At 36.9% G+C, this 27,447-nt stretch overlaps 1 protein-coding gene across 6 annotated transcripts in view; it reads right to left on the reverse strand.

The window, feature by feature from the left end:
• OPCML (opioid binding protein/cell adhesion molecule like) overlaps positions 1-27,447 on the reverse strand; it is a 1,618,997-nt gene that overhangs the window by 463,316 nt on the left and 1,128,234 nt on the right. The window lies entirely within an intron of this gene.

The raw sequence follows: 27,447 nt of genomic DNA on the forward strand, positions 1-27,447 counted from the left end.
TGGACTGGTAGGTTCTAGTAGGGAGTTTGTAAGGTTAGAATGTAATATAGGAATTAAAGAGGTGGGAGGCTAGAGATGATTATTGAAGATAGGAAAGATGATATCGTCAAGGAGAAAGTGTAGAGAGAGAGGACAGTCCTAGATAGGACCTCAACAATCACACTTTAGTTAGATATTGGTGATGATCCAGAAAACAAGGCTGACATTCTCTTCCTGTCAAAACCTGGTACAGTTTTCAAGGGTCGAATGACAGCCCAAATGTCACCTCCTCCATGATATCTTTTCCCTAACTGGCAGTTATATTGCCTTCTTCTGAATCTCTACTGAATTTTGGATTTCTCTTTCAGAATGTATCATTTTATTTGAGTATGTAATCCTCATCATTATCCTAGCATTTATATAGCAATTTAAAATTCACAAAGTATATTCAAAATATTCATTCGATCCTTACAACAACCCTAAGAGGTAAGTAAAATTATTTTTCCTATTTTACATATGAGGAAACCGAGGTAATCAGAGGTTAAGTGACTTTCCTACATACACAAAAAGAAAAATACCTGAGGCTGAATTTGAATTCAGGATACCCTGACTCCAAGTAGAGTATTGAATCCACTGCTTCACATACTTATTAAGCCTACTTCTTTACTTATTTTATCTCTTCTGGTAGACTTTAAACTTCTCCATCACACAATGTATTGTTTTGCTTTCTCTTTCCCACAGTGCCTAGATGAATATTTTGAACATAGTAGATACTCAGCAGATGCTGGTTCATTGATTCACATATTAGATTAGTTTATATGATTACATTAAGGCATTTAAGCTGGTCTCAATTGAGCTGCTTCTAACCCTACACTGCTGTTTTCTCACAAGTGCCTCATTTTGATACAAAATCAAAATCATTAACTATTTATTGAGCCCCTAATATATGCACAACACTATGCTTGGTACCTACTTAACAGGAACCAAATTACTGAGGATATTTCTTGGGCAATTTTAAAACCAGGATGAAGTCCTATTGGAAGAAGATTGCAGCAAGATGGCTATAAGAATCACAATCTCACAAACCAAGGGAAAAGTTCTGGTTCACCCAAAAACTAAGCAGACATATTCTCTGCCCCCAAGCCTAATAAATAGTAATCTAGGCTCTACTTGAAGACCAAAGGAATAGATAACTATATCCCTCCTGAGGCAGTATATTCTACCTTGGGAGAGTTCTAATAGTTAGGTAGAATTTATCTAAATGCAAAATTTATATTTCTGTGATTTCTATTTATTGGCCCTCTGCCATTTGTGGCCAACCAAAGAAACAGGCAGCCAAACAAATAAATACATCTTATTCACTTAAAAGCCTTTCAGATAGTTTTAAAGTTAGCCATCAAGTCTTTTAAACTCTTATCTAGGCTATAATTTATATTTTTTTCAAATATTCATCTCATTTCCTATTTTCTAGTTGTCTCATCATTCTCTTTGTCTTTGGGACACACTGCACGTGGTCAAAACCCTTTCAAAAATGTGACTCCCAGAGATGAATAGATATTTTGGGACAATTCCAAAGTAAAATGTGATTATCTCAAGCTTTTCTTAAATATAAGATTCTACTACTTTTGGGGGCTGTTGCTACACACCCTGGGTATATTGAGTTTATAGTCCAGTAAAATCCCAAAGTCTTTCTCATTTGAATTCTTTAGCCCATGTTTCCATTTCAGATTCATATAGTTTTTAGTTTTTTTTTCTGAACCCAAGTAGAAAACTTCATATTTATTTCTATTTAAGGTATTCTTGTTAGATTTAGTCTATCATTCTATCCTTTGAAATTTTTTTAGATCCTACTTCTAGGATCTGGTGTTTTAGATATCCTTCCAGGTGGTTTGTCATCTCCAAATCTGATACTTCACCCAAGTAACTGAATGTCTTGTACTACTCAGTGAAGGCCTCCCTTAAGATTTAATACTGAACAAATTAATAATTAGACTTTGAGTAAGTTATTTTGCTCAGTTTGGGATTCCTCTAAGTTCCTATGAAGATTTCCCACAGCTCTCCATCTTGTTCAGAAAATTAATGAGAAATTTGGTATTCCTGTATTTCAACAAGACATTTAGCAATGAAAGTCTATGGCAAAATCACTGAAAATAGCAAAGTTAGTACAGAGAAAACTCATTTTGGAGAAATCTGTATTGATATGCTGGTTCTTGGATTGTCTTTCCCTGTCTTTTGACTCACAACCCATGCCCTTAGAAATAGAGCCTAGGATTTTACCAAGGATTTTGACAGTTTAACTGTCCTAAAGAGTTTGAAGAATCCATATTTTTTTTTGAAAATTGAGTCTATATTTTCCCTTTTCTAAAACTTCTGTGGTTCCTTATGACTTTTCAGCCATCTTCAGCAGTGTCTCAGCAAACACAATCAATCAATGAGCATTTCTTAAGTGCCTACTATATGACAGGCACTGTACTGGCTCACCAGACCTTTTAGCACTCCTTTAATATAATTTACCCAGTACTAAAACTTACTGAGAGCTGCGAGGTGCTCTCCTGCTATCTGCTATCATATGGATTGTATTTCATTTCCTTATGAACCATTTTATTTCTAGCCTTCCCAGTTTTAAAATAATTCTCTAGAGTCAGTTCACTTATGAGTGGTTGAGTTTCTACTTGCTATTTCTGCTTATTCTATGTATTGTTCCCACTTAAAACTCTTAAGTCTGTGCAGTCAAGAGAACAGAGACCTTACTTGAGGCAAAAATAAAAACGAATAGTTTTATTGGACTCTTAATGTGTACAATATTGTAGCTTAAGTGTAGAGATGTTGGGATTCCCCCCCTCCAAAACAGTATCTCTTTTTGTTTGTTTTTGCCACAGGGAACTCCAGGGGAGGCAATTCCCTCTACCAAGATAGATAAGCAACTTGCCATTTATAGCTTTAGAGAGTTATCTGGGATTTAAAGGTTAGGAGACATGCCCAAGGCAAAGTAAATGTCAGCAAGAGTTTTGGAATTAGGTCTTCTTGATCTCAAGACAGGAATGACTATATATATATATATATATATATATATATATATATATATATATATATATATAATGTTAAAACCTTAACCTTCTGTTTTAGAATCAAATATTATGTATTTTGTTCTGAGGCAGAAAAGAAGTAAGAGCTAAATAACTAGGATTCAGTGACTTGCCCAGGGTCACATAGTTAGTAAGTATTTGAGGTCCAATTTGAACCCAGGACCTTCCATCTCCAGGCCTGGCTCTTTATTTTATTCATTGCCACCTAACTATCTCTCTCTGCCTCCCTTCCCTCTCTCTCTCTCTCTCTCTCTCTCTCTCTCTCTCTCTCTCTCTCTCTCTCTCTCTCTCTCTCTGTTTCCTTCTCCCTATATATAAACATACATACATTTATAATATGAATATGTGTTTATGCTTGTATATATAAGGAACATTCTTAAGAGGAACCACGTGTCCAGATATTTTCATTAGCAAGTACCTACAACAGTCAAGCTGATTTTCTCCCCTTATTTCCAAGTCCATTTTTGTTACATAGAAATTGATGGACAGGGTAAAATACCCAGGTCTATCAGTTATCCTTTCACACTCTGATTAGTATTTAGTTGCGTCTAAGATTTAAAGGTTTCTATCTAAGCGCAATGGAAAGAAAATGTATAACATTTTTTCCTCCTTGCGACGTATCATGTTGCAAGGTTTTTGACAGACTGGGAGTTCTATTCCACAGATTGGGGAAAGGAAACTAAGCCTCACTGACCATATTGACAGATTCTCGGATGCTGATTAAGGGACATGATATGGCAAAATATCCTCCTTGTTGCAACCTGGTGTTTGCAGAATCATATGCTTGCAGAACACGCTCTTCAATCAGCTGGCTGTGTAAGAATTCAATCAGCATTAATCTAGCACAATGCAGCACCTGCTTCCCAACTGATTTCTAGTGTTCTTCAATCAAAAGCGGCATAAGAAAGGCAGAGTTTATTGCACGCAATGTTAGTAGACCTGAAAATTCAAGAACTTGAACTTCAGTGAGAAGAATTATTTCCCGCATGCCCATCCTCCCCATGTTGAGCTATTGGTACAGGGCTAGGTGGATTTTTTTGCAAGAGGGAATTAATAGGCAGGGGGAGGGATGGAGGCACATGACCAATGCTTAATTTGCTCTGGATAAAATAGTTGCTGTAATTAGGCACCAGAAATTAATATGCATTGCCATTCTTCTCTGGCTTCTATAGGATTCTGAGATCTCGATGGGTTTGGCCAATTGCCTTGTAAGCTACAGCAATAGCACACAAAAGGACAAATGACCCTGGCAAACTGGCATTGACAAGGACTAGACTATGTTGCTCCCCACTTAGTGATCAGCTTCAGCGCCAGCTGGCCAGGCCCACAGAATGTTATTATTAAATCACCCACCTAAAGTTTGATTCTTGAGGAAAAAACTTCTAGAACTATGATAGAAAAAGCTCCCCAAACTTACTATGAAGAAGTCCTCTTATGTCTTTTGGAAACAGCTGCACAACCATCCTTAAGCTAGCTCTTCTCATTAAAACTAACCAACAACTTTTAAATTCCTAAAAGTGAAATGATACTGAAGAAATTCCAAATGGACCCTGGTTAACATTGCAAACCATGTTTTTCAATCCCAAATTCCTCTTCTGCTATTATAACCCACGATATTTGACTCGAGATGGAAAATCTTGTGACTCTTACAAGTAATGGAGAACTTTCAGCCTTCAGAGAATACGTCTTGGGTTTCTGGCTCTTTGCCCAGAAGGATTATTTTACATCAGGTTGAATTCTCTGCTAATTATCTTCAAAACAGCTGGACTGCTGGATAAACTCTATCTTAATGCACAGCACAAGAGCAAATATGGATAATTAAACTTTGATTTCAGGCTAGACTGCCAGGAAAGTAAGGAATCAGTGTGCTGGCAGAGAGAAGACCAAGATAAAAAACATGGTAGTGAGTTCATAAAATCCCTCAGCAAGGCCACAGAACATGATTTATATTCACCATACTGGAGTCTACCATAATGAATTCCCAGCCTACCTTTGTTATTCTGGAAGGTATAATTCCAGGTCATGGAAGTATTACCAGTCCCCAAATTCTGATTCAGTTTTTCCATGATTTGGAAGTTCTTGGCTTCAAGAGAACAGAAGCATCTAACCCAATAGTAAGCAGGTGGATGAGCAGAGTGTGGGAAAGCTGGTTCTTAAATGCCCTCAGTCCTTTACTTTCCCTCCTCCCCTTGAACAGCCACTCAGTTGATGAATGTCACCAAGGGATTAAAAAAAAAAACAACCCTCTAAAACAACCACTTGATTTCATCAGGAACATGCAGCTAACAGAATTAGCACCCAAACTTCCTGCAGGCAAAAGTAATAACATTCTTCAAATGAAGAATTTTTTTTAAAGGAAACTCAGCTGAAGGATGATGAAACCATACTTCATGGGAAGTGTTATGAAGCATTCTTGCCAAATGAGAAATCTGTAAATTACCTGGGTAAGCAATCAGCCCCAGATTATAATTGCCAATTTGAGGAAATTTCACCAGCGATTAAGCAGAGTCAAATAACCCATCCCAGGAAGAGGAGTGGCTGACAGGCTATTGCCACCTCCTCCTTATTCAGAGTTTTTTTGTGTTTTTTCCACTACTTTGTGTATGGACTTCACCTTGAGAAAAATAACTTGAACTCTTCCTTGGAGAACTAGAAATGTCTAGTAGTCAACAGAGAGTAAATTATCTGTACCTCTAACATTTGTCACTGGGCGATGGTTTCTGCTATCACTCCTTGGTGTGTCAAGGTAGTAAGTAGTCTGATGAGTTTGGATGAAGGGTGGCTTTGATTCTGGGGTGAGAGCCTTAAAACCAAATTATGAAATGTGATTAGTTTTCATTGTTTCCTAATGAATCAATAAGCATTCATGAAACATTTCCTATGCCTTAGGCTGCTGATGTATGATAACGTCATGATAACCTTCCAATGATAACAATTAGGTGATTTTGTAATGTTATTTCTCATATCACAGAAGATTTATAAAATATAACACTGACCTATCTACTTTATTAGGCAGCTATTTCATCTTGGATGAGACACTTGGCTGCTCTGTCCTCAGTTTCCACATCTGTAAAATATGGGCTACTTGACTATGTCATCTCTAAAGTCAGCTTAGGCAGGTACACAGATAAGAGAGTACTAGGCTGAGAATCAGGAAGACTCGAGTTCAAATCTAGATTCCAACAATTTACTATGTTACCTTAGGCAAATCATTTTACCTCTGTTTCCTCAACTGTAAATAGCATATACCTTGCAGGGATTTTGTAAGGATCAAATGAGGTGGTTTTTTGTTTTGTTTTTTTGCAAAGTTCTAAGCACAGTTTGCAAAGTATTAAAGCCTGGTATAAATTAGGCACTTAATAAAGGCTCATTTCTATCCTCTTACCCTCTAAGATTCCCTCCAGACCCCTAAATTCAATGACTTTAAGACTACAGTCTATTTGTAAGTTATGGGATAACAACTTTTAGATCTATATCCATTTGGCATAGCACATTTTGAAAAATGTTGAGGAAAAGGAGGAAAAAGGGGCAGTTAGAGAGTTAGAGCCAGGTCTAGAGATCAGAGGTGTTAGATTGAAATGTGACCTCAGACATTTCCTAGCTGTATGACCCTGTGCAAGTCACTTAACCCCCATTGCCTAGTCCTTACTGCCCTGGACTACTCCTGCCCTGGACCTGATACCTAGTATTGATGTATTGATTCTAAGACAGAAAGTAAAGGTTTTTGTTTTTTAAGGAAGAGGGAGGAAAGACTGCAATGTAGTTGGAAGTACCAATTACGTTGATAAGATATGTCTGGGGACAGGCTTTCTAGACTTTAAAGCAGGTTTTCTTAACCCTGAGAATTTTTTTAAGTTGATAACTGCTTTTTAATATAGTCGACTTTCTTTATAATCTTATGCATCCTATTTACACATTAGGAAACACTGCTCCCAGGAACATGAAGGGGTCCATGACACAAACAAAAGGTAAGAGCCCCTGCTCTAAGCTGTGGTGTCCCCTGCCATATACTAATGACCAGACCCTAGTCAGGAGTGAGGATGACTGATGAAGGAAAAAAAGATTTTTTATTCCATACCAAGCACATGTACCCTTCCTCACCCTTCTGAGTACTTTCCTACTTTAAATGTTCCTTCTTTGACTTCTTTCCTGTACTTCAATATGAAGACACCCAAGGAAAAGGGAAAGATGTTGTACCTGATAAAGTATTCAGAAACAGACGCTCTGATTAAGAGGTAAAACATTAAAATCTGCATGAAGTTCTTTATGGAGCATGTAACCCAATTCTGCTTTATTTTTTTCTTTTTAATTAATACCAGTTTATATTCATTCAATTCATTCACTCAGCAAATGTTTATTGAAGACCTGCTATGCGTGAGACAATTTTTTAAATTAACTAATAGAACTATTACAGCTGGAAGTTTTCTATCATTTGCTTCACCTAAGCCTAGCTCAAGGAACTTTGGGACATCTTTATCTTGCAGTTGTCAATATGTGCCTGTGAAATCCCATGCTTAGAAAATCAGGAAGAGCCCCATCCTTTCCCCAGGCACCTGCAAAGCTACAGAAGCTGACCTGTTCGAAAAATTCATCCTACTCCTAGTTCCATTTTATAAGCCTCCCCATAAAATGTGCACAATGCTTTGCTTCCATTTTTTGCTGGTCCTAAGCATTCATCCCCAGCCTCCTAGGCTCCTGAATGGAGTGTGTAGATTTTGGGTGGTTGACACTGGCAAACTGGCAATATGTCCATGGAGCTGAATGAGTTCATCTAATTAGGGGTTTATTTGTTTGAGTTGTACATGAATATACCAAATTACATTATCAGATCATAGTCTTGCTTCTGATTTATTCCTTCTTTGTTCTTCAATGCTACGTACATCTAAGCAATTAACCTCTCAAAGAGCTGGAGAACACATAATTATCCTCATTTGTCTAAACGTCGCCAAGATGGCCGCCTTTCAATTAACCTTCTGGGGATGGAAGAAAGTTGGAGTGATATAGTGATCATTTTTAACCTTACTGTATGCTTTTTAAAAAATGTAATTTAATTGAAATATCCAGATGATAAAATAGTCAGATACTGTTTCCACAGGTAAAAGGATCAAGGGGCTTTTGAGGGAGAGATGTCTGTAACAAGTTGACAGAACTAATGGAAAAAAAAAATGATGGATTGCATGAAAGAGGTCTAAGGCACAGCGATATATGGACTTGTCTCACTGAGCTTCACAGCCAAAGCCCAGTGTAATGCCAGAACCAGGATACATGGAGAACTCATGCCTACTGACAGCATTCAATGGAGGATCAAAGAGGAAAATGGCATGTTCTTGCCCTAGACAGAAACACTTCTAAAAGGGATTTTAAATCTAAAGAATCCCAAATGCCTTCCTACACCTTTCAGTCCCCAAAGTGAGATTCAGGTCAGAAATGAGGCATGCTGGGGACAATGATTTTTCAAAGCTTGTTCCATTGGTCATAGAGGTGATGGGATTTCATTACTAATATTTAATTCTAATTCTCCTTGATCTGGAAATATGTCACCATGAGAATCAAAGGGTTTTGTCCATCTCCATAATATCACTAAACATTCAGTTATCAGAGGGTTCTAGTTTTAGACGGGTCCTTAGAGGCCATTTAATTCAACTTCTACTGATATGCAAATCTCCTCTACAGCATTCCTATAGTGGATATCTAGACTTCACTTGAAGGCCTTCAGTGACAAAGAACTCCCTACATTTTGAGGTAGTTCACAGAATTTCTGGATAGTTCTCATTATAAATTTTTTTTCTTTCCCAATACAAAGTCAAAAATCATCTTCCTATAATTTTAAGATATTGTTCTTAATTTTGTTGTTTGGGACCAAGTAGTAGTAGTGGTAAGTCTCTTGGTAACTGAGGATGACGATTGTCTTTGTGCGTTTTTGTGCACAAAGACACTTGTGTGTGAAGGAGATTTAAGTGGAAAAGTCGATGCACAGAGACAGTCCCACACTCTCGGCGTTGGAAGCCTGGGTCCAGTGGCACAAAATGTCATTACGCCTGGAGACTTCCTCAGCTGCATTGGATGGCCGTGTTGTCTTTTGTGCTCCAACACACCCTAAGCACTCCACAGTGCTTTGTTGCGTCACCCTCTCAGCCGTTGAACCTTCTTATTGGTTTCTTCCATCTGTTCGGCAGAAGCAGTCTTCACATGCTGGGTGAGCAAAGCCCTAGTTCACCAGGGGTCAATGTCGACCCGATGGCTACTCTCACAAGGTTTAGCCGGCCTGTCAAAGCCGTTGCCTGGGGTGTGGCCGCTGCCGCATGCTAGCAAATACTGGGAGCCACAAGTGAGAGCTGGGTGTCAGGTGGGGGTCAGAGGCTGGAGAGCTACCCTAGGAGGGCACGACAAGCCCTCCATACCAGAGATACTACTCCTCCCTGATAAAGCTAACCTCTCTCACCACATAACAACCTTTCTATTAGTTGAAGGCAATGATTATTGGCCTCTTGAATCTGCTGTTCTTCAAATGATCATCCTATGGCACACTTTCAAGTCCTCTTACCATTTTCATAGCCATCTCTTGGACATGCTCCAGTCTGTCAGTGGCTTTTCTGAATTGTGATGCCCAGAATGGAGCATAATGATTTGTATGTGGTGGAATGAGGGCAGAATACAGTAGAATTACTATAAATCTTGTTTCAGAGACTTTATTTCTTTGAAAACAGACTGAGATCCCATTTTTTTTGTCTTCCTCATCATATTGATGATATATTGAACTTGTAATTTATTTAACACTCAAGGGTCTTTTTTTCTTTACATGAACTGGTTTCTACCTATAGCTCTCTAATATATAGTTGTCTATTTGAAGTCAAGTATAGTTATAATTTTGTTTATGCCCCTATTGAAATAATTCTCATTCAATTCAACCCATGATCCAAGTCTGTCAGGCTCTTTCTGCATCTTGATTCTTTCATACATTGATTAGCTTTTTTTACCTTCATGGATCCTATCTGTGAGTCTGTTGGTATAAGTAAATCCTAGAAGAAACACCCTAAACCAATGGAGATTGGTACTTGCTCTGCAAGTTGTAATCTTAGAGATTTATCTCAGGTACTGAGAAAGGATATGACTTCTATCAGAAGAGGGAAGTGAACTCATGCTTTCTTGACTTTAAAGACAGTTTTCTATCCACAACTACCTCTCACTGCCTTTATGTCATGTGCAAATGTGCTAAGAACGTCACTCACTGATTTCCATATCCAAGTCACACACACAAACTATTTCACAAAAATTGGTCAATAATCATGTCCTGTGGCTCTGCATTAGAAATTTCAATATGACTTCATAGGAATTCATTAATCAATCAAAACAGTATTTATTAATGACTTACTGTGCAAGTTCTATGCATTGCACTAAACATTAATGATAGAAAAGTCAAAAACCTACTTCCTAATTTTAAGGACCCCCCATTCTCATGAAACAGACAACATGCAAACAGCTATGAAGATAAAAGATTTAATCACTGTAAATGGAAAGTAATCTCAGAGGTAAGGTACTAGCAAGGAGTTAAAGGAAGGAACTGAGAATAACTTCTGCTGGAAAGTAGGGTTTAAGCTGAGTCTTGAAGGAAAATATGGAAGTCAAGAGGTAAAGAAAAAGAAAGCATGTTTCAGCTATGAGAATAGTAGTAGAAGAATACTTCAAAGGTAGGAAGGGTCCAGGTTCTGACGGGCTTTAAAAGTCAAACAATTGATTTTATTTTTGATCTTGGAAGTCACCAAAATTAATTGAGGAATTTTCCATGATTAGACATGTACTTTAAGAATATAATTTTAGAGACCTGGAGTTGGAAAGTCCTAGATTCAAATGTGACCTCAGTCACTTCCTAACTTGTGTGACCCTAGGCAAGTCATTGAACCCTAATTACCTAGCTCTTACCACTCTTCTGCCATGGATTTGATAGTGTCAGATCTAAGACAGAAGTTTAAAAAGTTTTAGTTTAAAAAGTAAAAGCTTGTAATTTTGGCAACTAAGTGGAGGATGATTGGAGTGGAAGGATATTTCAAGCCAGGAAGAAACCAACTGGATTATTGCAATAATCCACATGTGAGATAGAAAAAGGTTGTACCAGGGTGGTGGCTGTGTAAGATGAAAGATTCAGATGCATAGGAAAGATGTTGTGAAGGTAGAAACAACATGATTTCACAACAGATCAGATGTGTGGAGTGAGTGTGGGAGAAGAATGAAGGATAGACAAAAAAATTGTAAGCCTGAGTAAATGACAGGAATTTGGTGTACTTGACAATCATGGGGAAGCTAGGAATAGAAGAGGGATTAGGGGGAGTAATAATACAAGTTCTGCTTTGGAAATATTGAACTTCAGATGCCAATTGGACATCCAATTTGAGAAATCCAACAGACAATTGATATATGATATTCATGTCAAAAAAAGGATGGCTGTATTTATAGATCTTGAAATCATCAGTGTAGAATTGATAATTATAATGTATAATTAAAACCATGGAGGCAGATCACCCATATGACATAGAGAAAGAAGAGAAGAGGGCCCAGGAAGAGCCTTTTGGGACATCTGACTGAAGAGATGGCAAACGATAACAAGTAGGAACAGCCAGACACATAGGAAAACCAAGCGAGAACAGTGTCATGAAAATGTAGAGTAGCATGTATCCAGAAGATGAGGGTGATCAGCAGTTTTAAAGGCTTGAAACTTAGCAGTATGAAGATTAAGAAAAGACCATTAAATTTGGCAATTAAAATATCTATGGTGAATTTGGAGAAGGTAATTTCAGTTGAATAAGGTTGTCTGAAGCCACATTGCAGAGTAATTTGAATCAAGTGAAATAAGGGAGTAGAGACACCAATTTTAGATTGATGGCTGGAAAAGACTTACAGGATGATAACTTACAAGGAATAATAGGATGAAATGGGAGCTTTTTTAAGTTTAGGATTGAGAGTAGGACAAGGAGATTTTAAAGATTAGAGAGGAGACAAAAAGGACAATTGGATCATGGATCTATGTAGAAGGATTTTCCTTGGCAAGGAGAAGGGCCACTTCTTCATGGGACAATATGGGAAAGGAGGAGATAATTTGTGCAGTCTGATATCTGTGAGAAAGAATAAAATGTGTTCTTTCCTAAGGACCTCAATTTTTTTAGAGAATGAAGTGAGTTTACTGAAGACAGAAAAGATCCTCATCCAAAGGTTGGTGAGGGCAAGGGATTTGAGTGTAATGGATGATATGGATTTGAAATGATTTTCCAAAGCTTCAGGATAGGGAAGATAAGAGAATATAGCCAGTGATTCCTTAGAAAGAACTGAGGGATGAAGAATTACAGAATATTATATGGATGAATAGGATTAGGAGTTGGTATGTATGGAGAAAGATGGAATGATAAAAGGTTATGATCAAATAAATGAATTTCATGGTTTATAAATATGGAAGTAAAATACTGTTAAATGATGAAAAGGTCAAAAGTATATCCATCTTTTTGAGTAGCTGAAGTAGAATGCATAAGTAACTTATGGTAAATGAGTAAGATTGAAAACCTGGGAAGTTAAGGTATTTGAAGGAGTTTCAATATTATTTTAATACTTACACAATAAGTCTGGATATTTAAAATTAAAATCAACATAATTATATGTATTATTCTCTAATAAAGTGACTTCAAAACTTTTTTTGATTATGTACTCCATCAAAAGGTAGTCATACATTTTTTTTCCAATTTAAACATTATTTTATTTGGTCATTTTCAAAAAATATTCCTTGGAAACAAAGATCCTTTTCTTTTCTTCCCCCCCTCCCACCGCCCCTCCCATAGCCAACACATGATTCCACTGGGTATCACATGTGTCTGGTAGTCATAATTCTAATATGTGTATTTACTTATGTATAAATTATAAATTGTAGAGCTCTACTAATAATTGAAGGCTTATCTTCCTCAGTTCAAATCCGGCCATAGATCCTTACTAGTAGTGAGACCTTGGGCAAGTCAGTTAACCCCATTTACCTCATTTCCTTATCTGTAAAATGAGCTGGAGACGAAAATAGCAAACCACTCCAATATCTTTGCCAAGAAAACCCCAAGTGAGGTCTCAGAGAGTCAGACACAACTGAAATGACTAAACACGAAAATGAAATAATATGAATCAATAGGGTGCTGCTAAATTTGATTGAGTATAATTATTTGATATTAAACCCAGGTGAGCTGTTGAGGTACCTGAAAGAGTGTATAAAAGGAGAACAGAAGAATCAGGACCAAACATTAGGGAGCACCTACAATTAAGGAGTACTATGTGGATCTAGCAAATTAGACTGAAGAGTGGTCAAGCAAGTAGAAGAAGTTGAAGGGAAAATAATGTCATGAAAACCCAGAGAGAAAAAAAGTATCCAGGAGGTGCTCAACAGTGTAAAAAACAGCAGATAGGTTGAAAAGGATTAATATTGAGGAAAAACCATCGGATTTCATAAGTAAAGGATGGTTAGCACCCTTGGAAAGAGTGATTTCTGTTTGAAGTTTGGTTGAGAAAGGTGAAATATATTGGGCAATATCTTAATGGTATGGTAGACTTTATGTTTTTAAAGATTGTTCATATCTGGGCATGTTTGAAGGCAGTAGGGAAGGAATTATTTTATAGGGGAGAAGCTGAAGATTGGGAAGGAGAATATGATTTGGGAAGAGCCACTGAATATGAGAGAGTGTAAGGAATTTAAAATGACAATAAGACTATAAACTGAAGTGACTAGAATGATGGTGGTCCCTCAATAGAAACACTAAAATTCAAGAGTAGGATTTAAGGAAAGAAAATATAATGAAGACTGTTGAAAAGAAGGAATACATAACCTGCCTGCTTAAAGGTTCCTCCTACAACCATGGAGTGATCTCATGTGCTTACCATAATCATGAGTGGCCGGGTATGTGGACACTGGGGTTGGGGGTAGGGCAGGAAAGAGAATTTTCCTGTAGAGTTTGATCCATAGCTCATCCAGGGAAGACAATGTTGCAGAGGATTTGGGGGATGAAAAGAGATAACCATGAGGGGGGAGGGTATGATAAACATGTCAGAAATAAGCATAGGATTGGCTATCAATGGAGGTGATGGGCTGTGACCTATCTTTCTACCCAATGATAAGCTGATCACAGAGTCCTTGAAGTCATGATGTAGCTTGGGAGCAGGGGTAGATAGGGTATTCACTTTGGAGACAACTAATCTAACACACTTGACCTATATCTATCTTATTTTTTCATACCCCTTTTAATTCAGTGAGCCCCCTGTTCCCTTGAGGTTATTGCCTGTAACCACATCAATACACTCTCCCATCAAAGGAATCATTTGTGATTATGTCATGAGAATTTTGTTGTTTTGAGACTTCATCCTTCTTGAGTTGACTCCTTTTTTTAAAGTTCCAAGCCACATAATCCTACTTTATATTTTCTTTGAACTTTCAAAATCTACTCTTCTAAGGACTAAGGCCATATCCTCTCTATCTGTTGAAGAAACTCTAAAATACTACAGTTGCTATAAAACTATATATAATATATATATATATATATATATATATATAAACTATAGTTTTTGGATATAGCTGTGTATGGAATGCTGGACTTTGAGTCAAAAAGACTCAAATCCTGCCTCAGGCACTCACTAACTGTGAGTGACACTGGGCAAGTCACTTAATTTCTTTCAGTCTCATTGTCCTTTTCTGTAAAGTTGGATTCATAATAAGGGTAGTTGTGAGGATCAAATGAGATCACACATGTATATATACCTACATTGATACAATACATATATATGTACACAGGTGTGTATATCTTTGTAAATCTCTAAATGCTATTTATTATTATTGTACAAGACTAAAAACTGTAACTTATGGGAATCAGTAGCCCACACACAATTATAAATATCATACAAGGAAAAGCTCTGGTACATTATATATATATATATATATATATATACATATATATATATATATGTATACACCATACCCTGCTAGGTATCCTCTTGGATTTAACTATGTCTTCTTCTTTAAGTATTTTTTCCAGATTACATGTCAGTACAATTTTCAATAATCATTTTTTGACATTTTTCAATCCACATCCATCCTTCAATCCACATCCAAAGTCCTTCAATCCACTGCCATCCCCAAGATGGCAGGTAATATAATATAGGTTATATACATGTTATTATACAAAACATATATTTCCATGTTCATCATGATGCGAAAGAAGACACATATAGCTTATACTAGAGAAAAATTTGTGGAAGGAATAAAGTGAAGAATGATTTTCTTCAATCATCATAACTATTTCATCTCTGTCTAATTCACAGGCTCCTCATTCTTTGCCTGACCCCTTAAGGATCTATCCTTCATCCTCTCTCTTCTCATTTTACATTATCTTCCTTGGAAATCTCATTCACTCCCACAGCTCCAAATATCATCTCTATACAATTGGCTTTTCAATCTGTATTATGTGTCATGATATTTGCCCTGAACTTCAGACCTGTATCACAAAATGCCAACAGAATATGCTACAAGCACTTGAAATTCAACATATTGTAAAACAAGTTTATCATCCCCCCCCCAAATTTTCTCTTTCTTCTGGTGGGAAATACCATTCCTTCACCCTTATTTGAAACCTTAGTACTACTTTGAGTCTTTCCTCTCCCTATCCTCTCAGAATCAATCAGTTACTATGTTATGCCGAGTGAATTGTTACAATATTTCTGAATCTATCTCTTCTTAAATATTTCTGTTGCTGCTACCCTAGTACCATGGGTTCTCGATATCAAACTCCAGGATAACTAGCAGAGTCCTGTCATGTCTTCTCATCTCTGCTTTCTGTAATATCAATTGATCCTTCCTATCGTGCAAATATATTGTGCCTTTTTGTATAAATCCAGTCAAATTGCTTTTCTCCTTAAAAGTCTTCTTTGCCTAATGAAACCAGTTTCTTGTCTCAGCATTCAAAGCCCTCCACAATTTTGGCCATTCTGCTTGTCTAATCTCATCTTCCACTTTGCTCTTTCACATTTTTATTCCTCAACCAACCATATTATACAACATCATTTTGATATCTTTTATACCACACTGCTTCCCTAATTATATTTAAGCTGTTCCTTATACCTAGAATAGTCTTCTCATTCTCTTTCCTCTTGAAAGGGTAAAATGTTCAAGTGTATGGAAGGCTGGACAAGAAATACTATTGATTCAGACATTTCCTCACTATGTGATCCTGGGCAAGTCACTTAATTCTCACTGCCTAGCCCTTACCACGCTTCTGACTTGGAATATACTATAAAATATTGATTCTAAGATGGAGAGTGAAGTTTATTAAAATAATATCATTGAAGTGGAATTCAAGAAAAATCTGGGTTCAAATCCTGGCTCCCTTATTGTTGTGTGACCAGGATTAGATTACTGAATCTTTCTGAGCCTCTTTTTAATTAATAAAGTAGCACCTATAGTACTTGGCTTCAAATCCTACCTCTCCTGAATCCTCCACTTGCTAATTTTGTTGAAAGAGGACAAGCCACTTCAGCTCTCTCAGCCTCAGGTTCCTAATCTATAAAATTACAATAAAGGAAACTATGCTATCCAATACCCAGCCATGTGATTGTTTTGAAGAAAAGCACCTTGTAAATTTAAAGGGTAAAATGAATGTGAATTGTTATACCAAGGTGCCTCCTCCAGGAAGCCTTTCCTGATTCCTTAATAAATAAGCATGTGCATTTTGGAGTTATATGTTTCACATGTCATATATCAATAAAGTCAGGGTTATTATATTACCTAAAATCTTAATTACTTCTTTTGTCTAGCATGCTTATACTATACTGTTGTATGTAATAAACATTTATTTAGTTGAACTGAAATGAAATTTTTATGTATAAATGGCTACATAATATACACATATAATATTTAATTGATAATGATAGTTGGGTGTTCAATTTTGGGCTTATAAGAGGATCACTGGCCACATGAAAATTTGAAGGAGAAAATAGAGTAGTAAAGGTTCTAGAAACCATGTCATAAAAGAAACAAGGAATGCTTATTCTATAGAAGAAAGAAAAATGAAAATATGATGGGTCTTTAAATATCTGAAAAGCTAGCTATCATTTGGAAGAAAAATAGACATTCTATATAGCTTCAGAGGGCAGAATTAGAACCAAAACATATAAATCACAGAAAGGAATATTTCAATGAGAGATGATAGAAAGTTTCCACACACACATACACACATTTAGAAGTATATCCCAAAGGAATGTGTGATTAAAAGTTAGAAAATTTCCATCAATGGAGCTTTTGAACAGAAAGTTGATGCTCGACCTGTTTGGTATATTTTAGAAGGGAATTCTGCATTTCTGGGAGGTTGGACCAGAGATGACCTTGAAAGTCTCTCACAAATCTAATAGTTTTTGAAATCACAATGAGGATAATGCTGATTTTATTCTTGGCAGCTAACATTTTATTTTCCCCACCCCTTTCCTAATGTAATTCCTTCATTTTCTGTCTGGAGCAAAGTAAACTTCAGAGGCACAGGGACACAATGACTATTAAAGGAAATGGATAACAACCTGTATAAAATTTTTATATATTTGGATGCTTTCTATTATGGGGTGAGGGAGGGGCAACTTATAAGCATTATGTTCATTATTTTATTCAGTCAAAACAGAGACATTCACATATTCAAATATGTACTCCATATAGTTCGGGAACATTGTAAGCCAGGGTGTGAAAACCTTATTTGCCTCCCTTTTCTTGATGGGAGTGATTTGGGATTTTTATGAGTTGTTTTCTAGCACACTGATATATGGAGAACCTACTTATGCAATGAGACAGAGTGCATAGATTTTTCTTCTGACCTCACTAAATCTTTAAGGCTTGAAGACTCTCTTAGTTATTCAGGAAAAATATGATTTTGAAAAGCTCCAATGTATTGGTTGACCCTATAACCCTATTCTCTACTCCCTCCATTCTGATAATTCAAAAGATTTGTCATATCAGAGATGTGGATATTCTCCTCTAAAGGTAAAGATCAAGATCTATCTATACCTGTCTATCTTGTGTGATTTATACTTGTTCTTCCTTAAATTCAGGACCCATTCAATGTTTTGGGGTGGGGATATATTGTGATATATACCTTTAGACCTAGAGGATGCAAATGAAGTATATGATCTGTTCATTGCTTATCCCTCTGTCTCATTATATGAAAGGTCATTTCCCTTTTCAGCCACACACACAAAAATAAAACTCCTCTTCCTACTGAGGCCTACAAGTATAACCCAAGAGATCATGACCAGGCTAGAAAAAAATGGAGATTTAATATTCCAAAAGGATGATGCAGCTGAGTACTCATTTTGTGTGATTTAATCCAAATATGCTATTGAAATTTCTAAGCATTTATGCCTTGCCCTGAACTTATTTTGATTACCATACTGCTCCCACACCCCTCAAAAGGCCACATCATTCTACTTCCAGAGAAATGAGAGAAGTAGTTGTTTTGGAAACACAAGATGAAACATCCACCAGATTTCCCCTTGCCCTCCATGTGCTCTACTGACATGGTATGCTTTGAACTCCTATGGTGGGAGAATCATCAATAATTCACAGTAGAGAGTACCAAATCAGTACCAGTAGTCATATGATAGCTCTCACTTGTTTCATGGGAACAAATTGATCCATCAAGTGGTTTCTTTGAACTCTTTTGAAGAGGTGCTATTTTAAATACAGTTTAACTTTAATAAAGTATGCTTTAAAAAACCAAACTACTGTGTATTCCAATGAAGATAGAGATGGTTGTGTGTATATATTTACAAAGATGCCTTGACGTGATTGAGACTCCAGGGATCACACTGCATATAACCTAAATATGTAAAAAAATATATTCTGTTATAAGTAGTATCTTTCCTAAGAAGTATTTCTTGCCAAAAATACACATACACACACACTTCATCAATGGCAAGAGTATCTATGTAGGTACTATGTGGCAGTTTATATTTGATTATAAACTCTCTAAGAGTAATTATTATATTTTCAATCAAACACTTAGCAAGTTCAAACTGATTACTTTATGCCCTAGACTGTGCTAGACATTGTAGAGCAATATAAAGAAAAACACAAATATAAACATGATCATTTCAAGCATCTTAGAGCTGTTAGGCAGAACAATAACAGCAACCAAAACACACAAAGAAATGTTATTAATTATGTGGCATTGACTGTATAGAATGGAGATATAAAACAGAGGTATTATGAGGGAGAGAGTTCTAGACTTGAAGTTAGGAAGAACTGAGATCAGCTATTGTCAGCTATTTGCTGATTTCATGAAACTGGGCAAGTCATTTAACCTCTCTTGTTTTTTAGTTTCTCATTGGTATAATGACTAGAAGACCTCTTAGGCATCTGTCAGTCCTCAGTCTATGCTTCCATGATCCTAAGGATACATTGAACTTCAACTCAATGGACCTTATATACCCAGAGGAGAGAAAAGAGCACATTCCAAACAGGTATAAAGGCAGGGGCAAAGATGACATTTGAACAGATATAAATTGAAGAAGTGGACCTTGGCGATACAGAGTGATATATCTGAACAGAGTATATGGGGTTTAGGAGGAAATAAATTCTGAAAATCAAGCAGTGAGGCTAAGCTTGAAGAAGTTGGCTATAAGAAGCCATTATTATAAGTTTTTGTTCAGGACGCAGAGATGAAGGAAGAAATGATTTTACACATCTAGTCTAATCTGGCATACCCAAAGCCTTGTATATTTCTTTCCAATAAATGCTTCATGTCAAAAAGCAAAACCAAAATATTTTCATCAATGGCAACAGTACCTATTTGAATACTCCCTTTGTCCTCCCATAAAGCACTTATTGGGAGATGCATAAATGGGTCCTCAATTGATATTACAGATGTCCTAATAGCATTGAAAATAAACTACATAATTGGAAGAAATAGATAGAAACCATTGGAGTAAAAGTTCAGTAAGGATAACTGTTAGGTACAACCTTTGGGAAGTAGAAGTTTTTTTGTTGCTCAGTTATTTCAGTCATGTTCTATTCTTTGTGACTCCATTTGGGATCTTCTTGGCAAAGATTCTGGAGTGCTTTACCATTTACTTCTTCAGCTCATTTTACAGAGGAAGAAACTGAATTGAATAGGGTTAAGTGACTTAACAGAATCACACAACTAGTAAGAGTCTGAGGCTGGATTTGAACTCATGATGATATCTTCCTAATTTCAAATACAGAGCTTTATCCATAGAACTACCTATCTATCTATAATATATGGGTGTGTAACTACCATTAGAAAATAGATAGATGGCCCCAGAGACTCCTGGAATTCATAGTTCTTTCAAGTTTGGGAAGAGTGAAAACTACTGAGAGATCAACCTTCACACTATGGGACAGAATTTTTGTTTGTTTCTTTTGTTTTTGTTTTCCCATGTATGCCACTGAAGTTTTAGGATTTGTGAAAAAATGAGCAAAGAAATAGGGGCAAATGAGACCAAGACAGCAGCCAGTGTCTGTTCCATCTGTATTTCCCTTCTTTACATAAGAGTTTTCTTCTAAATAGACAAGCTATATATCTGCCCATTTTTATCATTGGCATTTGCTCCAGTAATAGTAGCCTAAAGAAAAACAAGTTAGCCCTGATGAATCAATGGGCAGGTCCTATACTACCCCAGTCTTACTTATATTAATTGTGTTTTATAATTCTTTTAAAGAATACATGTGCCAGATTTATTATTATTTCTCACTCATACCTAAGACTGAACCTTTCCTTAGGATGCTGGGTATTTCTTTATCTCTGGCATGGAAGTGGCATGAGGACTTTTCCTGATGAAGGGCTGGGAACTCAATCCCTCAGGCTATTGTTAGAGCATTGGGTTCTCCTAGGGGCATAAACTCAGTTGTTTAATAACCAGCTTTTTAAATGCACAATCACTATAAATTTGAGCCATATTTTATAAATCAGCCTCATCTGAGCCAAGGTTAAAGCTGTTTTATATATATACATGTACCTCTCCCCTTGCTTTCTTTGCCTTATGTATCCCACCAAGTCAAAAGAAAAAAATAAACACACACATTATGCTGATATACGTAAGTAAGCATTCTAAGAAATGGATAATCTATAATAAGATGGAGAGCTGAATCTAGCAAGATACAATTTCTATCTTTCAAGAGTTTCTATCCCTTCTCAATATATAATAAAACACTTCACATTTATATAATGCTTTAAGGTTTACAAAGCACTTCACCTACATTATTTCATTTAATATAAGTAATAATCCTTGTACCACACATGAGGGTCTCTGTTCCTTTTAAACTGGCAAGCCACATTCACAAAATAGCAGAGGGAAAAAGCATTACAGAACAACAGAAGCTCAGTTTGAAAAGGACTTTAGGAGCCATTTTATCCTCATGAGCCTAAATAAAAATCTCTTTGGCAACATCTTGAATAAATGGTCTTTGAGACTTTTACTTGATGACCTCTAGGGAAGGAAAGCCCACTTCCCTCCACCCAGGCACTCTTTCAATGGAACCACTTTCTCTGGTCTTTTGATTTAAATATCCTGATCAGAGTCTAGTGTAGAACACTGGCATGAGAACCAGCACTGAGACACCTTGTTCTCATCTAGTAGGGAAAGAAAAGAAAAGAAATGAAAGAAAGAAAAGAAAGGAAGAAAGGAAAAAGAAAAAGAAAGAAAGAGAAGGAAAGGAAGGAAGAAGGAAATAAACAAAGAGAAGGAAGGAAAGAAAGAAGGAAAGAAAAAGAAAGAAGGAAGAAGGGAGGGAGGAAGGAAGAAAGGAAAAAAGAAAGGAAGAAAGAAAAAGAAAGAGAAGGAGAGGGAGGAAGGAAAAAAGGAAGGAAGAGGAAAAGAAACAGAGAAGGAAATAAAGAAAGAAGGAAGAAAGAAGGAAAGAAAATGTAAGAGAAGGAAGAAGGGAGGAAGGAAAGAAGAAAGAAAGAAAGAAAGAAAGAAAGAAAGAAAGAAAGAAACAAAGAAACAAAGGAAGAAAGAAACAAAGAAAGGAAGGAAGGAAGGTAGGAAGGAAAAAGGAAGAAAGAAAGAAAAAGAAAGAGAAGGAAAAGGAGGAAGGAAGGAAGAAAGAATAAAAGAAAAAGAAGGAAGGAAGAAGGGAGGAAGGAAAGAAAGAAGGAAGGAAGGAAGAAAGAAGAAGAAAGAAAGAAAGAAAGAAAGAAAGAAAGAAAGAAAGAAAGAAAGAAAGAAAGAAAGAAAGAAAGAAAGAAAGAAAGAAAGGCAGAATGTTTTTATTTTTTAAATTTACAGTTGAAGCAGATGAGGAAATGAGGAATTTGACCATAATTATCCCAACTGCAAGCTTGTCAGGGCCAAGGCTGTCATTCTCCAAACCCAGGAAATACTCTACAGGTGGCCATCTCCCTCCCCCTACCCCAACAAGTGGTCAGACTCTGGCTTGCCTGTCTCTTTTGAAAGACTGAAGGTCACCACTTAATAAAGCTCTCCTCTGCAGAGTAGCTGTCACAGAAAAATCGTCTGTGTTTATTTTAATAAAAGAAAGATTTTGTTGAGATAGTGTCTGACATTGGGCACACTCTTTCTTTTAGAGCTCTGTAGTCTAATGAATATGTATCATTCGAGATGAAAGTATGGGGTCAAACTCCCACCCCAAGAACATGGCATTAAGAAGACGCCAGCGCCAGCTGCTATTGCTATCTTGGCCGCGGCATGTCAATAAAACCCTGAAGTTCATCACATTTCATTCTCTGACAAGCGTGGCCTTCCAATTCATCTCTGAGCTGCTGCTTCCCCCTCAGCGTGAAATCTGGCCCACCAAAAAGCAATTTTAGCTGCTGCTCCTCACAGGGTGTCCAGTTTGGATATAAAATTCAGGCGTCAGCAACTGGTGGCCAAAGGATGAGAGGGGAAATAACATGCTGTCCACACACACAAAAAGGATTCATCCAAAAGCAGCTTAAAGCACATCTCTCTTCATTACTGGAGGGGGAGATACTCATCTCCCTCTCACAGTGTGTAACATTTAAACAAAGTTCATCTTTGCTTTCCAGGGCTACTGTCTATCTGCTTGTCATACTTCAGCTCACTTTTTATTTTTAAAAGGAGAGGCAAGTTAGTGTGGGCCTTCATGTAGTCCAAGCTGCCTTTCCCTTGGCTTTCCATCCTACCTTAAATAGAGAAACTACGTAATATATTGGAAGGAACACAAGATCGATGACCAAAAAAGACAAGTTTGAGGTCTAGCTAAGACATTTCATGCAAATGAATCCATATCCCTCCACCTCAAATTTCTGTAAAATATATGGCTTGTAGTTGGAGAGTTTTCAATAGTTTTTCTGTCATAGATTCCTTTGATCTTCTGGTAAAGTTTATGAACCTCTTCTGAGAATTATGTTTCTAGATGCATAAGATGAAATACATAGAAATAAAAAGAAAATTAATTATATTGAAAGAGAGTTACCAACATATATTTTAATAAGATTTCATTGACTTTAGATTAAGAACCCTGAATTAGACCACATTTAAAAATATCATTTAGTTCAGGAATCTTATGATATTCTACCATACATGTTCTATCTAACTTTTGAAGCAAGTCACAGTCTCACTTAAAAATACATTCTTTTTTAGAATTTATATTATATCCTAAAATCATAGAATCATACAATTACAGGGATAGAAGGTACCACAGACCTCAGGCACTAATTTTGCTGTTATTTGTTGTTCAGCATTGGCAACTAGTGGCCAATATATGAGTGTGGAAATGAAATGCTGTCCACACACACACACACACACACACACACACACACACACACACACACACCAAAAACAAACAAACAAACAAACAAACAAAAAAAACTCATTCAAAAGAAGCTTAAAGCACATCTCTCTTCCTTTATAGTGAGGGAAACAGCTCCCTCTCACAGTGTGAACATTTAAGCAAAATTCATTTTTGCTTTTCAGGGCTAGTGTCTTTGAGACCTCATTTGATTATTCTTGGCAAAGATTTTAGAGCGGTTTGTCATTTCTCTCTCCATATCATTTTACAAATGAGGAAACTGAGCCCAACAAAGTTAAGTGACTTGTCCAAGATCACACAGATAGTAAATATCTGAAGCCAAATTTGAAATCAAATTTTCTTGATTTCATGCCTGGCACTTTTTTCCACTGTACCACTTAGTTGCCCTCCGCCCTTAACAGGTAATAATAATGGTTATAGCTAACATCTTTATAATTCTTTAACGTAATGAGAACAATATATACTTCTTTAAAATTTGCAAAGCTCCTTAGAAATATCTCATTTTTTCTCACAGTAACCCTAAGATGTAGGTGTTATTATTATCTTCATTTTATAGTTGAGGAAATTGAAAAAGGCAAGGTCTCTGACTTTGTCCAGAGTCAGAGATAATAAGGGTCTGAGATTGGATTAGAATCAAAGAATTTATGACTACAGACTCAGTGCTCTATCCACTGTACCATTTTGCTGCTCTTAGCTTTCCTCCTCACTTCAATGTCTTAACAAGAAATCATACAGCCTCCTCTTATTTCAGTGACTAGGAACTAACTTTGCCTAAATGCAGCCTATTACATCTTGGGGAAACTAATCATTAAACAGATTTATTCCATGTGTTTAACCAAAATTTCATTTTTTGTTATTTCCATATGTAGCTACTAGTTTTTCAGAGAAGTCTAACAAGTTTAATCTCTTTTCTGTTGTATATAGACTTAGAATTCCTAGGACATTTGCCTAGTTACATTTCTTTAAAACAATAATTAGTCCAGCCAAGATCCCAAGGAAATTGTCTCCAATATTTCAAGTCACTATAGTACAGAGGTCTGAGACATTTCTTTGAAATTCAAATTTTTTTATTGCTTCTGGTCTTTCCCTCTTATAAACTATCAAACACTAGTTTGATATAATTATGGCAAATTGCAATTGAATTTTTTTCAGGCATGTAGAAGCCTTTTAAAGGAATAAATCAGGTTGGGCAATATTTTGTCACTTCTATAGGAAATCTTACATTTTGTAGGATAATTTAGGACCTTATAATATCAATACATAGGACTTTATACACGAAAGTTACAAACCACTCCCATTACTAAGAATGCAGCCACCTCTAGTATTCCAGAAAGATTAGCCATTCTCTAGCAGTTATACTTATGAAGCCACATTCAGAGGAGAATGCAATTAACACTCTACACCCAGTAGAGATGACATAACTAGTTGAATAACAAAAACAATGACACTAGAATTGACCAAAGTTAGGAACTGCACTTCCAATCACTCCAAGGTCTCAGGACCTCTGATCATACAGCTGACTCAAAGAGTTAATCCCTGGCAAGTCCCAGGACATTTAAGAGAGCAGGGTACCATCAATGTCATCCATTGCAACTTTCTTAAGCCTTCGCACGGTCCTGGAGAGCTACTGTAGGATCTAATTTAGCAAGGAATCAATCCTATTTCTGAAGAGTTTATATTATATCCTTCATAGAGCCAGGAATGTTCCAAAACCAATTTAGAGGACACTCTGGGACATCACAATAATATGGGAAAGTTATGGCTGCTCCAGCACGGGCTCTGAAAGCTGGAGTGAGAATCCAGCAAGTAGTACAGGGGTCCTTGCTTAGAGTAGTCCTGGAGTGACATAATTAAAATGCAAGTTGGAGTCAGGATTCCTATCAATAAATCTTTGCTTTTGGCTCACTGGCTTGACAGGAAACCTGTACCTGGTGAAGGAGGTGCAAAAGGAGTGGGAGGCAGGAAGAAAAGAGCTGGTTTATAGGAGAGACCATTTTAATGTTTCGTTTGAGTAATGGGTCTTGCAAATTAGTGCCCCAGCAGCTTGAAATACATATTTTTCTCAAGGACACACAGGCTCTCTATTCGACAGGTGATATGGGAAAATCATCCCCAAGGGGAGCTTTGATTTCTGTACTTTTCAGATGCAGTTATATTTTTCTCCAGCTGGGATGATGCTGAAGATAGCAGAGAGCTCAGGGGTGATCTGAGGGCTTGGAGAGTAAATGAAGCAGAAAACAACCAGCAGTATGAGGGGAGGGAGGGGCTCCCCAGAAAAGGAGGGAGATGGAGAAGTATATGGAGCATGTTGCTAGCCATTAGGCCCAGGGAAGTTCTCTATAGGCACAGGATTAAGCTACCATAGATTCAAATACTACTAGGTCACTGTTCCTTAACCCTCACTCAATACAGTGAAATCACTCAGTATAAGGGAAGGTAACATGCATTTATATTTTGCCAATATGAGCCAGGCACTGTGCTAAACACTTTGCAAGTATCATCTCATTTGATCCTTTCAGAACACATGAAAGGTAGATGCTTTATTGCCTCAATTTGACAGGTGAGGAAACTAAGGCTAACAGGTTTTTGTGACTTGTCCAGGATAATACAGCTACTATGTGTCTGAGGTGGGATTTGTACTCAGTTTTTCCTGACTCTAAGCCCAGCACCCTATCTAACATGTCACCTCCCTCCCTCCCCAAAGTTAGGGGCTTTATCTTTTTTATCTCCAAGTCCCACTTTCCTGCCTGAAGGGATTTTCATGAGGGAGGAGAATATAATTAGTTGTCTCTCCCTCTATTTCTTCTCCTTAGCTTAGAAGGACTAGGAGGAGAGTCAACAGTTTGAGCACCTTCTCTTCCACTATCATTGACTTGTATCCTTAGCATTCCCAACTTTGCTCTGCCCCCTTACCCATGTAGGTTTTTTTTAGAATATATATATGCATATATATTTTATATAATGATTTATGCTTTTACATGCTGGTGTATTCCTGATGACCCCAAGTTTATAGCTTCATTTATTGAACTCTTCATAGGGAAAAAATACAGAACAAAGTACTTTTAAACCATATACCCTAGAAAATTAATTATAAAATGTGGTTTATCATTCTGGGAGGATCTGTAAGAAAAAAAAAGATAGAAAAAAAAAGGCTGGGAGGTCCCACCCAAGATGGAAAGACTGTTTTTAGCAGCTAGAAAAATCCTCAATCTGGAAGAGTGTGCCATGCATGAGTAGGCTAGTGATAGGCCAATGGAGCACAAAATTCAGTCTGCACACATCTTAGCTTCCCCAGTGCATCCATTCTGTGCATCCCAGAGACCCACAAGGTCTGGGCAGGCAATAGCCTGTCATCTAAAATGGTTTAGGTGGCCTGGAGGGGTGCTTTCCACACAAGGGTGGTGAAAATAACAAAAAAAAAACACCCTAGCATCATAAACAATAAAACTGAACTATGAATCTCTCATAGAACTGGCCATTCAAATGGTTCTGGCTTTAGGGATATATGAGACCAAAAATAAAACTGGAAAACCCAATTTAAATATTGGGAGGGCTTCAATACATTTCCCTTTCTCTCCCCAA

The sequence above is a fragment of the Monodelphis domestica genome, chromosome 4 (assembly GCF_027887165.1).
Source record: "Monodelphis domestica isolate mMonDom1 chromosome 4, mMonDom1.pri, whole genome shotgun sequence".
NCBI classification, from domain to species: domain Eukaryota; kingdom Metazoa; phylum Chordata; class Mammalia; order Didelphimorphia; family Didelphidae; genus Monodelphis; species Monodelphis domestica.